At 47.3% G+C, this 16,526-nt stretch overlaps 1 protein-coding gene across 1 annotated transcript in view; it reads left to right on the top strand.

The window, feature by feature from the left end:
* Window positions 1–16,526, top strand: part of LOC119180794 (QRFP-like peptide receptor) — a 159,402-nt gene that overhangs the window by 135,291 nt on the left and 7,585 nt on the right. The window lies entirely within an intron of this gene.

The following is a 16,526-nucleotide window of genomic DNA, read 5'->3' as shown; positions in this document are numbered from 1 at the left end:
TGTATGTCGTCATGTTCTTACATGACACCGTTGCCAGGATTATCGTGTTTGCACCAGTCATACATTTAGTCATCCATTGACGTCGCGTAACACGAAACTTTGTGTATGTGGAGCTAGCGAAACGGCCGCGAGGGCGCTATGAGCATGGTATGTCGTCATGTTCTTACATGACACCCCTGTCAGGATTATCGTGTTTGCACCAGTCATACATTTCGTCATCTATTGACGTCGCGTAACACGAAATTTTGTGTATGTGGAGCTAGCGAAACGGCCGCGAGGGCGCTATGAGCATGGTATGTCGTCATGTTCTTACATGACAGCTGTGTCAGGATTATCGTGTTTGCACCAGTCATACATTTCGTCATCCATTGACGTCGCGTAACACGAAATTTTGTGTATGTGGAGCTAGCGAAACGGCCGCGAGGACGCTATGAGCGTAGTATGTCGTCATGTTCTTAGATGACACGCGTGTCAGGATTATCGTGTTTGCACCAGTCATACATTTCGTCATCCATTGACGTCGCGTAACACGAAATTTTGTGTATGTGGAGCTAGCGAAACGGCCGCGAGGACGCTATGAGCATAGTATGTCGTCATGTTCTTACATGACACGCGTGTCAGGATTATCGTGTTTGCACCAGTCATACATTTCGTCATCCATTGACGTCGCGTAACATGAAATTTTGTGTATGTGGAGCTAGCGAAACGGCCGCGAGGACACTATGAGCGTGGTATATCGTCAGTTTCTTACATGACACGCGTGTCAGGATTATCGTGTTTGCACCAGTCATACATTTCGTCATCCATTGACGTCGCGTAACACGAAATTTTGTGTATGTGGAGCTAGCGAAACGGCCGCGAGGACGCTATGAGCATAGTATGTCGTCATGTTCTTACATGACACCCGTGTCAGGATTATCGTGTTTGCACCAGTCATACATTTCGTCATCCATTGACGTCGCGTAACACGAACTTTGTGTATGTGGAGCTAGCGAAACGGCCGCGAGGGCGCTATGAGCATGGTATGTCGTCATGTTCTTACATGACACCCGTGTCAGGATTATCGTGTTTGCACCAGTCATACATTTCGTCATCCATTGACGTCGCGTAACACGAAATTTTGTGTTGTGGAGCTAGCGAAACGGCCGCGAGGACGCTATGAGCATAGTATGTCGTCATGTTCTTACATGACACGCGTGTCAGGATTATCGTGTTTGCACCAGTCATACATTTCGTCATCCATTGACGTCGCGTAACACGAAATTTTGTGTATGTGGAGCTTGCGAAACGGCCGCGAGGACACTATGAGCGTGGTATATCGTCATGTTCTTACATGACACGCGTGTCAGGATTATAGTGTTTGCACCAGTCATACATTTCGTCATCCATTGACGTCGCGTAACATGAAATTTTGTGTATGTGGAGCTAGCGAAACGGCCGCGAGGACACTATGAGCGTGGTATATCGTCATGTTCTTACATGACACGCGTGTCAGGATTATCGTGTTTGCACCAGTCATACATTTCGTCATCCATTGACGTCGCGTAACACGAAATTTTGTGTATGTGGAGCTAGCGAAACGGCCGCGAGGACACTATGAGCGTGGTATATCGTCATGTTCTTACATGACACGCGTGTCAGGATTATCGTGTTTGCACCAGTCATACATTTCGTCATCCATTGACGTCGTGTAACACGAAATTTTGTGTATGTGGAGCTAGCGAAACGGCCGCGAGGACGCTATGAGCATAGTATGTCGTCATGTTCTTACATCACACCGTTGCCAGGATTATCGTGTTTGCACCAGTCATACATTTAGTCATCCATTGACGTCGCGTAACACGAAACTTTGTGTATGTGGAGCTAGCGAAACGGCCGCGAGGGCGCTATGAGCATGGTATGTCGTCATGTTCTTACATGACACCCCTGTCAGGATTATCGTGTTTGCACCAGTCATACATTTCGTCATCCATTGACGTCGCGTAACACGAAATTTTGTGTATGTGGAGCTAGCGAAACGGCCGCGAGGACGCAATGAGCATAGTATGTCGCCATGTTCTTACATGACACGCGTGTCAGGATTATCGTGTTTGCACCAGTCATACATTTCGTCATCCATTGACGTCGCGTAACACGAAATTTTGTGTATGTGGAGCTAGCGAAACGGCCGCGAGGACGCTATGAGCATAGTATGTCGTCATGTTCTTAGATGACACGCGTGTCAGGATCATCGTGTTTGCACCAGACATACATTTCGTCATCCATTGACGTCGCGTAACACGAAATTTTGTGTATGTGGAGCTAGCGAAACGGCCGCGAGGACGCTATGAGCATATTATGTCGTCATGTTCTTACATGACACGCGTGTCAGGATTATCGTGTTTGCACCAGTCATACATTTCGTTATCCATTGACGTCGCGTAACACGAAATTTTGTGTATGTGGAGCTAGCAAAACGGCCGCGAGGACGCTATGAGCATAGTATGTCGTCATGTTCTTACATGACACGCGTGTCAGGATTATCGTGTTTGCACCAGTCATACATTTCGTCATCCATTGACGTCGCGTAACACGAAATTTTGTGTATGTGGAGCTAGCGAAACGGCCGCGAGGGCGCTATGAGCATGGTATGTCGTCATGTTCTTACATGACAGCCGTGTCAGGATTATCGTGTTTGCACCAGTCATACATTTCGTCATCCATTGACGTCGCGTAACACGAAATTTTGTGTATGTGGAGCTAGCGAAACGGCCGCGAGGACGCTATGAGCATAGTATGTCGTCATGTTCTTAGATGACACGCGTGTCAGGATCGTCGTGTTTGCACCAGTCATACATTTCGTCATCCATTGACGTCGCGTAACACGAAATTTTGTGTATGTGGAGCTAGCGAAACGGCCGCGAGGGCGCTATGAGCAGGGTATGTCGTCATGTTCTTACATGACACCCGTGTCAGGATTATCGTGTTTGCACCAGTCATACATTTCGTCATCCATTGACGTCGCGTAACACGAAATTTTGTGTATGTGGAGCTAGCGAAACGGCCGCGAGGACGCTATGAGCATAGTATGTCGTCATGTTCTTACATGACACGCGTGTCAGGATTATCGTGTTTGCACCAGTCATACATTTCGTCATCCATTGACGTCGCGTAACACGAAATTTTGTGTATGTGGAGCTAGCGAAACGGCCGCGAGGACGCTATGAGCATAGTATGTCGTCATGTTCTTACAAGACACGCGTGTCAGGATTATCGTGTTTGCACCAGTCATACATTTCGTCATCCATTGACGTCGCGTAACACGAAATTTTGTGTATGTGGAGCTAGCGAAACGGCCGCGAGGACGCTATGAGCATAGTATGTCGTCATGTTCTTACATGACACGCGTGTCAGGATTATCGTGTTTGCACCAGTCATACATTTCGTCATCCATTGACGTCGCGTAACATGAAATTTTGTGTATGTGGAGCTAGCGAAACGGCCGCGAGGACACTATGAGCGTGGTATATCGTCATGTTCTTACATGACACGCGTGTCGGGATTATCGTGTTTGCACCAGTCATACATTTCGTCATCCATTGACGTCGCGTAACACGAAATTTTGTGTACGTGGAGCTAGCGAAACGGCCGCGAGGGCGCTATGAGCATGGTATGTCGTCATATTCTTACATGACACCCGTGTCAGGATTATCGTGTTTGCACCAGTCATACATTTCGTCATCCATTGACGTCGCGTAACACGAAATTTTGTGTATGTGGAGCTAGCGAAACGGCCGCGAGGACGCTATGAGCATAGTATGTCGTCATGTTCTTACATGACACGCGTGTCAGGATTATCGTGTTTGCACCAGTCATACATTTCGTCATCCATTGACGTCGCGTAACACGAAATTTTGTGTATGTGGAGCTAGCGAAACGGCCGCGAGGGCGCTATGAGCATGGTATGTCGTCATGTTCTTACAAGACACCCGTGTCAGGATTATCGTGTTTGCACCAGTCATACATTTCGTCATCCATTGACGTCGCGTAACACGAAACTTTGTGTATGTGGAGCTAGCGAAACGGCCGCGAGGACGCTATGAGCATATTATGTCGTCATGTTGTTACATGACACGCGTGTCAGGATTATCGTGTTTGCACCAGTCATACATTTCGTCATCCATTGACGTCGCGTAACACGAAATTTTGTGTATGTGGAGCTAGCGAAACGGCCGCGAGGGCGCTATGAGCATGGTATGTCGTCATGTTCTCACATGACACCCGTGTCAGGATTATCGTGTTTGCACAAGTCATACATTTCGTCATCCATTGACGTCGCGTAACACGAAATTTTGTGTATGTGGAGCTAGCGAAACGGCCGCGAGGACGCTATGAGCATAGTATGTCGTCGTGTTCTTACATGACACGCGTGTCAGGATTATCGTGTTTGCACCAGTCATACATTTCGTCATCCATTGACGTCGCGTAACACGAAATTTTGTGTATGTGGAGCTTGCGAAACGGCCGCGAGGACACTATGAGCGTGGTATATCGTCATGTTCTTACATGACACGCGTGTCAGGATTATCGTGTTTGCACCAGTCATACATTTCGTCATCCATTGACGTCGCGTAACATGAAATTTTGTGTATGTGGAGCTAGCGAAACGGCCGCGAGGACACTATGAGCGTGGTATATCGTCATGTTCTTACATGACACGCGTGTCAGGATTATCGTGTTTGCACCAGTCATACATTTCGTCATCCATTGACGTCGCGTAACACGAAATTTTGTGTATGTGGAGCTAGCAAAACTGCCGCGAGGACACTATGAGCGTGGTATATCGTCATGTTCTTACATGACACGCGTGTCAGGATTATCGTGTTTGCACCAGTCATACATTTCGTCATCCATTGACGTCGCGTAACACGAAATTTTGTGTATGTGGAGCTAGCGAAACGGCCGCGAGGACGCTATGAGCATAGTATGTCGTCATGTTCTTACATGACACCCGTGTCAGGATTATCGTGTTTTCACCAGTCATACATTTCGTCATCCATTGACGTCGCGTAACACGAAACTTTGTGTATGTGGAGCTAGCGAAACGGCCGCGAGGGCGCTATGAGCATGGTATGTCGTCATGTTCTTACATGACACCTGTGTCAGGATTATCGTGTTTGCACCAGTCATACATTTCGTCATCCATTGACGTCGCGTAACATGAAATTTTGTGTATGTGGAGCTAGCGAAACGGCCGCGAGGACACTATGAGCGTGGTATATCGTCATGTTCTTACATGACACGCGTGTCAGGATTATCGTGTTTGCACCAGTCATACATTTCGTCATCCATTGACGTCGCGTAACACGAAATTTTGTGTATATGGAGCTAGCGAAACGGCCGCGAGGACGCCATGAGCATAGTATGTCGTCATGTTCTTACATGACACGCGTGTCAGGATTATCGTGTTTGCACCAGTCATACATTTCGTCATCAATTGACGTCGCGTAACACGAAATTTTGTGTATGTGGAGCTAGCGAAACGGCCGCGAGGGCGCTATGAGCATGGTATGTCGTCATGTTCTTACATGACACCCGTGTCAGGATTATCGTGTTTGCACCAGTCATACATTTCATCATCCATTGACGTCACGTAACACGAAATCTTGTGTATGTGGAGCTAGCGAAACGGCCGCGAGGACGCTATGAGCATAGTATGTCGTCATGTTCTTACATGACACGCGTGTCAGGATTATCGTGTTTGCACCAGTCATACATTTCGTCATCCATTGACGTCGCGTAACACGAAATTTTGTGTATGTGGAGCTAGCGAAACGGCCGTGAGGGCGCTATGAGCATAGTATGTCGTCATGTTCTCACATGACACCCGTGTCAGGATTATCGTGTTTGCACCAGTCATACATTTCGTCATCCATTGACGTCGCGTAACACGAAATTTTGTGTATGTGGAGCTAGCGAAACGGCCGCGAGGGCGCTATGAGCATGGTATGTCGTCATGTTCTCACATGACACCCGTGTCAGGATTATCGTGTTTGCACCAGTCATACATTTCGTCATCCATTGACGTCGCGTAACACGAAATTTTGTGTATGTGGAGCTAGCGAAACGGCCGCGAGGACGCTATGAGCATAGTATGTCGTCATGTTCTTACATGACACGCTGTCAGGATTATCGTGTTTGCACCAGTCATACATTTCGACATCCATTGACGTCGCGTAACACGAAATTTTGTGTATGTGGAGCTAGCGAAACGGCCGCGAAGACGCCATGAGCATAGTATGTCGTCATGTTCTTACATGACACGCGTGTCAGGATTATCGTGTTTGCACCAGTCATACATTTCGTCATCCATTGACGTCGCGTAACACTAAATTTTGTGTATGTGGAGCTAGTGAAACGGCCGCGAGGGCGCTATGAGCATGGTATGTCGTCATGTTCTCACATGACACCCGTGTCAGGATTATCGTGTTTGCACCAGTCATACATTTCGTCATCCATTGACGTCGCGTAACACGAAATTTTGTGTATGTGGAGCTAGCGAAACGGCCGCGAGGACGCTATGAGCATAGTATGTCGTCATGTTCTTACATGACACGCGTGTCAGGATTATCGTGTTTGCACCAGTCATACATTTCGTCCTCTATTGACGTCGCGTAACACGAAATTTTGTGTATGTGGAACTAGCGAAACGGCCGCGAGGGCGCTAGGAGCATGGTATGTCGTCATGTTCTTACATGACACCCGTGTCCGGATTATCGTGTTTGCACCAGTCATACATTTCGTCATCCATTGACGTCGCGTAACACTAAATTTTGTGTATGTGGAGCTAGCGAAACGGCCGCGAAGACGCCATGAGCATAGTATGTCGTCATGTTCTTACATGACACGCGTGTCAGGATTATCGTGTTTGCACCAGTCATACATTTCGTCATCCATTGACGTCGCGTAACACTAAATTTTGTGTATGTGGAGCTAGTGAAACGGCCGCGAGGGCGCTATGAGCATGGTATGTCGTCATGTTCTCACATGACACCCGTGTCAGGATTATCGTGTTTGCACCAGTCATACATTTCGTCATCCATTGACGTCGCGTAACACGAAATTTTGTGTATGTGGAGCTAGCGAAACGGCCGCGAGGGCGCTATGAGCATGGTATGTCGTCATGTTCTTACATGACACCCGTGTCAGGATTATCGTGTTTGCACCAGTCATACATTTCGTCCTCTATTGACGTCGCGTAACACGAAATTTTGTGTATGTGGAGCTAGCGAAACGGCCGCGAGGGCGCTATGAGCATGGTATGTCGTCATGTTCTCACATGACACCCGTGTCAGGATTATCGTGTTTGCACCAGTCATACATTTCGTCATCCATTGATGTCGCGTAACACGAAATTTTGTGTATGTGGAGCTAGCGAAACGGCCGCGAGGGCGCTATGAGCATGGTATGTCGTCATGTTCTCACATGACACCCGTGTCAGGATTATCGTGTTTGCACCAGTCATACATTTCGACATCCATTGACGTCGCGTAACACGAAATTTTGTGTATGTGGAGCTAGCGAAACGGCCGCGAGGACGCTATGAGCATAGTATGTCGTCATGTTCTTACATGACACGCGTGTCAGGATTATCGTGTTTGCACCAGTCATACATTTCGTCCTCTATTGACGTCGCGTAACACGAAATTTTGTGTATGTGGAGCTAGCGAAACGGCCGCGAAGACGCCATGAGCATAGTATGTCGTCATGTTCTTACATGACACCCGTGTCAGGATTATCGTGTTTGCACCAGTCATACATTTCGTCCTCTATTGACGTCGCGTAACACGAAATTTTGTGTATGTGGAGCTAGCGAAACGGCCGCGAGGGCGCTATGAGCATGGTATGTCGTCATGTTCTCACATGACACCCGTGTCAGGATTATCGTGTTTGCACCAGTCATACATTTCGTCATCCATTGACGTCGCGTAACACGAAATTTTGTGTATGTGGAGCTAGCGAAACGGCCGCGAGGGCGCTATGAGCATGGTATGTCGTCATGTTCTCACATGACACCCGTGTCAGGATTATCGTGTTTGCACCAGTCATACATTTCGACATCCATTGACGTCGCGTAACACGAAATTTTGTGTATGTGGAGCTAGCGAAACGGCCGCGAGGGCGCTATGAGCATGGTATGTCGTCATGTTCTTACATGACACCCGTGTCAGGATTATCGTGTTTGCACCAGTCATACATTTCGTCCTCTATTGACGTCGCGTAACACGAAATTTTGTGTATGTGGAGCTAGCGAAACGGCCGCGAAGACGCCATGAGCATAGTATGTCGTCATGTTCTTACATGACACCCGTGTCAGGATTATCGTGTTTGCACCAGTCATACATTTCGTCCTCTATTGACGTCGCGTAACACGAAATTTTGTGTATGTGGAGCTAGCGAAACGGCCGCGAGGGCGCTATGAGCATGGTATGTCGTCATGTTCTCACATGACGCCCGTGTCAGGATTATCGTGTTTGCACCAGTCATACATTTCGTCATCCATTGACGTCGCGTAACACGAAATTTTGTGTATGTGGAGCTAGCGAAAAGGCCGCGAGGACGCTATGAGCATAGTATGTCGTCATGTTCTTACATGACACGCGTGTCAGGATTATCGTGTTTGCACCTGTCATACATTTCGACATCCATTGACGTCGCGTAACACGAAATTTTGTGTATGTGGAGCTAGCGAAACGGCCGCGAAGACGCCATGAGCATAGTATGTCGTCATGTTCTTACATGACACGCGTGTCAGGATTATCGTGTTTGCACCAGTCATACATTTCGTCATCCATTGACGTCGCGTAACACTAAATTTTGTGTATGTGGAGCTAGTGAAACGGCCGCGAGGGCGCTATGAGCATGGTATGTCGTCATGTTCTCACATGACACCCGTGTCAGGATTATCGTGTTTGCACCAGTCATACATTTCGTCATCCATTGACGTCGCGTAACACGAAATTTTGTGTATGTGGAGCTAGCGAAACGGCCGCGAGGACGCTATGAGCATAGTATGTCGTCATGTTCTTACATGACACGCGTGTCAGGATTATCGTGTTTGCACCAGTCATACATTTCGTCCTCTATTGACGTCGCGTAACACGAAATTTTGTGTATGTGGAACTAGCGAAACGGCCGCGAGGGCGCTAGGAGCATGGTATGTCGTCATGTTCTTACATGACACCTGTGTCAGGATTATCGTGTTTGCACCGAATTAGAGTACAGGGATTTAGGTAACGATTTAGAGTACAGGGTACTCTACTATGAGAGAGCACTGAGCCGTCCCGGCTTGAGCGCAAACGAGACACGAATCAACCACCTCAGGATGTGACGGTTAAAAAAAAAGCCATCCGTGTGAGCATGTTGCTAAAATTTAATTTCACAAAACAACGCTACATACTCAAGCCTTGAGGGCTATCTTATTACTTTATTATCATTTCATTTGCAATATCTCACCCTGTAGACGGGCCAGCTCTGTAGCACTACCAAAAGCCCAAATTGTTTTTATGAGAATGTGATTAACAAAAAAACCGGAAACGGCAAGTTTGTGTTACTTAAGGAAAATTTTTGCAGTGCACTCCATGCGAGGAAAGTGGAACGACATACGGCGAGTCGGAGACATGGCATCCGTGCGGTCGGCGAGTTGCCTTCGGGACAGATGCTAGAGATAAGAGAAAAAAATCACAGCATAACCACGGAGTGCGCGAAGATGAGTGGGGCCAGCGTCTCTATTTTTCAGTGCCCGGGCAAACGCTCCCTTCAGGCTGTCGCGCGCGCACGCTCCGCCACCACTTGCTGATGCCGCATGATGGCGCTGCGCGACTAGACTACGTCGGGAGCCTTCATGTGCGCGCGTCTCCGTGTTTTAGGGTGGTGTCAGCCTTTGACCCACCACTGACCGCCACCCACTAAAACACAATGTTGCCAGTCCCGGTTTCCAAGCTACAGGCACCATGTAGGTTCTTGCGGCCAGGCGTTCCTGCTCCGTCGCACTGCACCCACCAGCTGCATGTTGGCGCGGGTGTGCGAGCTGCGGTATGAGCCAAGCTGCGTTTGATTATCCCATAGACGTAGCTTCCGCTACGACACCATCCTCGTGCTAACCACACATAAAAGAACTTTGAAGTCTATATGCCAGGGTGCTGCGTGGCACAATGCAAAACCATCTGCAGACCTTTCCGCTTCCCGACTTGCTCTAGCCAACGGAAACACTGGGTTACACAAGTGAAGTGAGACTGCTTGGAGGCGACTACTTTTCGCCATGTTTGTGAGGTGAGTACCCGTTGTATTGTGACTGGGTTGAGTATATCACCGCACATTTTGTGAAATGGCTGACTTAGCCATGCAACGAAAAGCAGTTTGAGCAAAGTAAGCACGACAGCGTGCACAGTATAATGAATTAGGCTCCGTTCGGCTGCGCTGTGCGAGTGGATGATGGTTGAGTATGCTTGTTTATCCTTGTAGTCGGAGCGCAGTTTCTCAATCGAATGACATGACTAGTCGAATGTGTGGTCCAGCATGCATTCATTATCTGCACTTTGTCGGTTTCCGAAGCCGTCACTGCATTCGTCGCGGAAAACGCCAGGCCCGTAAACCACCGCTCCCGTTCGCTTCTTCCTTTTCTGGCAGATGTTCGCATTCCTGCAATTTCTCCTCGGTTGCTGAGGAAGGGCATTTGGAGAGGTAGACAGACGAGCCGATGAACGCGTTCCCTGTAGGCGCTTGTCTTGTACAGTTGCAACGCAACTACTAATATTTTTTGTGGCTTGCCCTGGGGTATTCGTTCTTCGCTTCAATGACACGGGCAACCACACCGAAACTCGCTGAATAATTGCAAACAGGACTTCTCTTTAATAACGTAGAATAGGACAGGTTTACTATTCCTGTCCGTCCATCCTTCTGTCTATCTGTTGGTCCTGAACGGAGCAGTATATGTGCACTAAGCAAGTCGGTTGTCAGCCCATAACTCAAATATACCCTGTGGGGTGCATCGTTATTTGTGTCGTCCTTTTGTTTCATAACCAGACACACAGATGATTTGATATCGTAAACTCTGCTTTTATTTAGCGCTTGTAGAGAAAATGTGTATGGACTCCGTATATGTGGTCGGAGCCTTGTATGATTTTTTGTCTTATTGCTTTACTCTAGGCCCACTGCGAAAACTCAAGCTTCCAGCAATGGAGGCAGGATTGTTTGAAGACACAAGGCCAGATGCCGTTTGAATGCTGTTTGCAATAAAATCTGGCCTGGAAAAACTTGATTTGCCCTTCGTTGCTCCCCTTTGCTTTTCTTCTAGCCTAATATACAGGCTTGTGGGCATAGCGGGAGGGCGGTGTAATGTGATTGGATGCCCTACTTTTTCGGGCAATGCTTACAGCTTGTAAGGTTTTTAAGCAGTCATTGTACAGATTCGTTCGCAGGAACTAAACTTGCTGTAGGAAATTATATTACGGAGAAACGCAATGTTTAGGGTATGAGAAACAGGCTAGCTGAGCTATTCGGTTTACAGAGAACATCACGAGCTACCCGGTTGTTTGTTCTGCCTACCCTGTCGTTACGAGTTCCATCATATAAACAGCACGGTTTCGAGCCTTGCACTAAGAGGCCTTTGAGGTAATTGCAGTGCTAAGGTGAATATGCTTCATGAATGACGCGCAGACATTTAAGTCCATTCATAGTGACATCGAGGTTCTCCCCCTCGCAAATATAGGCTCTTTAAATAACCTCACTCCGCCAATGCGGTGGGTCTACCAAGTGGGAGAAACTAACTGTTTTAACAGTATTTTGTACAAACTGGAGTCACGAACATGTCTTTCCTGTTCTACCATACCACGGCTAACTTCAGAAAACAATCCTTCAGCCTTCAGCACTTGGTATACAAAAAAAAAAAAAACCCTCTTCTCGTTGAAATCCACGCTGCTGTCAATGTAAATGAGCGACCACTCAGAACCAACATGGCGGCTCGTCAAGTACGGGGGCCGTTTTAGCCAGTTGTAAGCAACCATGATCGGAGTTGTCACCACCCTAAAACACGGAGACGCGCGCACATGAAGTCTCCCTAAGACTATGGGGTGTTGGCGCTCAACCGCGCGTATTATGAAGCTCGCGAATTAAAAATGAAGTGAAAAATGAAATGAAATTATGAAGCTCGCGAATTCGTGTTCTCATGCGATATAATATGCAGTCGTGCTTCTTGATGGCTTCCATGGATGCAGCGAGGATGAAAAGTACCACGAACATAGCGGCGCGCAGTTTTCACCTGGCTCGGTCAGCCCGTGCTACTGGTTCGATATATGCGTTCGAGTTTTAAAGAATTCGCGTTTTATTTTCTTTTTTAAGCTATTGCGACCTCATTTTTGCATGTCTCAGTACATAATACTGCTGTGTACCACTCTGCATATCGGACAAAACAAAAACAGATTGTCTTTTTTTTTGTTTCTCATTATTTATTTTTGAAAAAATGACAGATCCCACGTACCTGGGAATCCACGTTATGCGAAGCATGCGGAAGAACGGTGACCATGTTGCAATTTTTTTTATTGAGCGACACGTCATGAAATGACGCTAAATTAATGTACAAATGTCGCAGACACAGACATATGTTGAAGAGTTGCAGATGTTTATAATAACCAGTCGTCCGCATTTATTTGCCCAACGATGCCAACTGGAGCATGCGTATTAGCAACACCAGAAGCTCACATGAAGCCCTGATGCTCGCGAGGATGCTTGCCCTAGACACTGCTACATAAATCAACTTCAACGCATGGAAGCTGACCACATCTGACGTTAACCCGACGTGACAGCTGTACCAAAATAGTACAAAGGTAATGTTTATAAAATTGAGTAGGCAGCACTGAAACCACAAATAACGTTTCACAAAGATTAGCGTATATTTGAAAAGTACTCCCAAGACCTTGCGTAGCTCTGTGGTAAAATGCTTCATTGGCACCCAGAATGCTTGGATTCGACTCCAGCTGGAACTCGTCGGGTCGATGCTACCTAGGTCGGATATTTCTTAGCGATCGCGCGTGAAAATTGCCCATGTGTGTTCTCGTCGTTCTTGAGCATATACCCAGGGTCAATCACCTGTGGCACATACCGGCATACCAGCGGCACATACCCGCCCGTGGGTATGTTCCACTGTCTGGCGGGAAGTGTTTGACGACGTACGCGACGGGATTTCACATTATTGGTGTCTTGACAAGCGCGTCGTATTCTTCAAACCATCTTACCCTTTCATGCTGATTTCCGTTCACGCCAAATAATTGGGGTGACCATGAGAGCCCCCAAAACGTAAGCGGCTAGATTAGACAGATAGATAGATAGATAGATAGATAGATAGATAGATAGATAGATAGATAGATAGATAGATAGATAGATAGATAGATAGATAGATACGCTCAGTGACCGAAGTTCACTAAGAAATGCTTCGCCTTTAAAAAACTTGCCAGTCCTCTTATGGATTCCCCTGAGACGACTGAAAGGCAAGACCTATCCTCGTTTTCTTTCTATTCAATGAACTAAATGTTTCCTACTTCCCTCCGGGATATTTCTGTGCGCGTGGGAAGCTACGTAGATTGTGTGAGGCACACGGGATGGCTTTCAGCTCTCCTAATTTAGAGTGCCATTTACTCTAAATCGTTAACTATACTTTCTCTAAACACACATAGTTTTATTACTGCCTCAAGGATTGGAGACAAAGCTAGCTTTCTGCCCCTCAGCTGGTCATGCACTGCCCTCACGATCTGCCCACTTGAACCAAGTGAACATGTTATATGAGGCAGTCAGGTCATGTGACCTTCCGATAGGTCACAAACGTGATATGATATGTGATGTCATATGATGACGTTTTCAGGTGATGACGATTTCTCGCATCACTCGTGTTTGTGCCACCGACGCGAAAAGGCGCCGGACGCCGCTGGCGATTAATTTTCGCTTTTGTTGAGGCACTTAAAGCTGTCGTCTTAATGCATTGCGCGGCTTTAGCTGCGTGAAATTGCAGCTTCCGCGGGTGTTCGGGGAGGGTGCTTGTGGTAATCAGGCAGAACAATTTGTCTCGTAGTTAATTATCTTACTACACTCTAATATGTAGCAGTCATTTACAACCTGAGTAACTTATAGATTATAAGTAGTGGATGCTGAAGACTACCAGTCACGTTTGGCAACATGGCGATTGGTATCACTAAACGGGAGTGCGCTGCATCCAAACAGTCAACAAATCAGTCTATCAGTAACAACGCTGCCTCGCGATCACAGCCCTGTCCAATGCTAACATTACGCCCCGAAGCTGAATGGGAGCCCATGGGCACCACTCAGGCATTCGGCTCTACTCTGCTCGCTACCGAATTAAGAGGCCAGAGGGAAGAAGAAAGAAGCAGAGCTGAGCAGCCGTATATTAAGGCTACAACAATCAATCCACGAATACTCGACAAGCTCAAGCAACCGACCACAGGCCGTATTTTTCACGCCTGTCACGTTGGCTCAAGTTGTGAGTCGGCATTAAACTTCAGACTGTAACAGTGCCTGTTTAAAAAATAGGCAATGATCGCAGAAATCGCGCCGCATATGGAGTTGTTCTTGTTTATTTTGCGATGATTTCATTGTTTAAGCTCTCAAATGGTGAAATCTCCTGCCATAGTTTCTCATTTTCTGACACTTGCTTTTTCTTGGTGGCGAAACATGTAATGCTTTGCGAAGGGAACGTATGATGACCTATATCACTGGAAGCAGTCTAGAGACATTTTATGCTATTTAGTGCATGACCTGCAGGCTTGCGCATAGTGTGCTACGCCACTAGACAGTAGCAAGCATCGGGGAACATTAGGCACCCAAGCTTTTAATATTAGCTCCTGGCATAGGCTTTTCTCAAATCGACTTTCAGTTAGTCAAAAAAAGCAACTCTCAGTCAAGCGAACACCAGCGTGTCAAAACGATCTTCCGGCGACTACTGGCATGAACTATGTGGTATCGGCCTAGCAGACGGTGCGCGAGTGCCTCGATCAAGTAGTCACGAACGACATATGCCTTTGAAATTAGCTAGGTGTCCAGAACAAGAAGTGCTTCACCATTCTTGTTTCCAAGTTTCCATTACATATTAAACGATTCCAATACAGCCAAGAACCGAGCCGTTAGCAGCTTCGAATGCAGCCGCGGCATTCATTTGTGCGAGAGACGACGCGGTGGCATCTCTATACTCCAGTTGCGGCGCCTGGCAGCGAAAGGTCGCACAAGCACCCCCGGCCGCTTCCCATTGAAATACCGCCCCGTCAACCAGGCACTGAAAAAATAGAGGAGGCGCTCGTGGGGCGAAGCACCCGTCAATCCGCCCGCACTTCCGTCTCTCAGTTCGTTCTTGCTTCCGTCCACCCGTGCGTCCGTCCGTGCGTCCGTTCGTGCGCCTGTTCATGCGCCCGTGCGTCTGTCCCGGCGTCAATGCATCCGTCCGTGCGTCCATCCGTCCGTCCATTCATGTGCACATCTGTGCATCTGGCCATCCGTTCGTGCGTGCGTCCGTACGTCCGTGCATCTGTCTGTCTGTCCATCCATCCATGCGTCTGTCCAATCATCCGTTCATCTAGTGAACACTCCAAGTAGCGCCATCTCGCATCTTTTCATCATATTTTCATCATATAGAAGTACCGTCAACCAGTGGTCATTCCAAGGACTAAACGAGAGGTGGCACAGCCGGACTAGAGGAGCGGCACGCGCGCACTCCCTTACGGCCTGCGTTTCGTGCCTAGGTCCTACCTGTCTCCAGCACGGCGGTTTAATCCTCGCTAATCCTTGCTAAAACAACGAAGGTTACTTCTAGTGAGGTCAGGTAGTGGTCAAAGTGCGTCCTTCTGTTACTAGATTTTTATTAGTAAGCATTATGTTCAAGGCAAATTTTATTGGATAATAAGTCACCGACACTCGTCTCTGTACGATATTTCATCAGAAACAAATATCTTTTTATTTATGATTAATGTGCGCAGGTTTCCTCTTCAATTCAAATCTGTGGGCGCGTGCCACTCCTCTAGTCCGGCCGTGGAGGTGGCTACCTACAAAAACAACAACTACTACTACTACTACTACTACTACTACTACTACTACTACTACTACTTCTACTACTACTACTACTACTACTACTACTACTACTACTACTACTACTACTACTACTACTACTACTACTACTATTACTACTACTAAATAAATCGCAGACGCACGACCCACGGCTTAAGGAGCTTCGTCCCTGAAAAACGTACGTGCTAAGGCTGGCAGTTGCAGCCTTCAAGAAGGCGCAACTCCTTATCCAAACGGTGGCTTCAACGACAACCTCTGTACAAAGGACTTTTTGTTTCTTCAACCTTCCTTCTTGCCGTGAACTCCTGGACCAAAATATGACACTCCAGAATTGGAATTCATTACAGTTCACACATCATCAACTGTATTATCTTGCCCAATCTCCACGACTGTGGCTACTCCCTGGTCTTTCCCGTGAGAAAGGC

This window comes from Rhipicephalus microplus, chromosome 10 (genome assembly GCF_043290135.1).
Source record: "Rhipicephalus microplus isolate Deutch F79 chromosome 10, USDA_Rmic, whole genome shotgun sequence".
In the NCBI taxonomy this organism is placed as follows: domain Eukaryota; kingdom Metazoa; phylum Arthropoda; class Arachnida; order Ixodida; family Ixodidae; genus Rhipicephalus; species Rhipicephalus microplus.
This window is presented reverse-complemented; position numbering and strand designations above follow the sequence as displayed.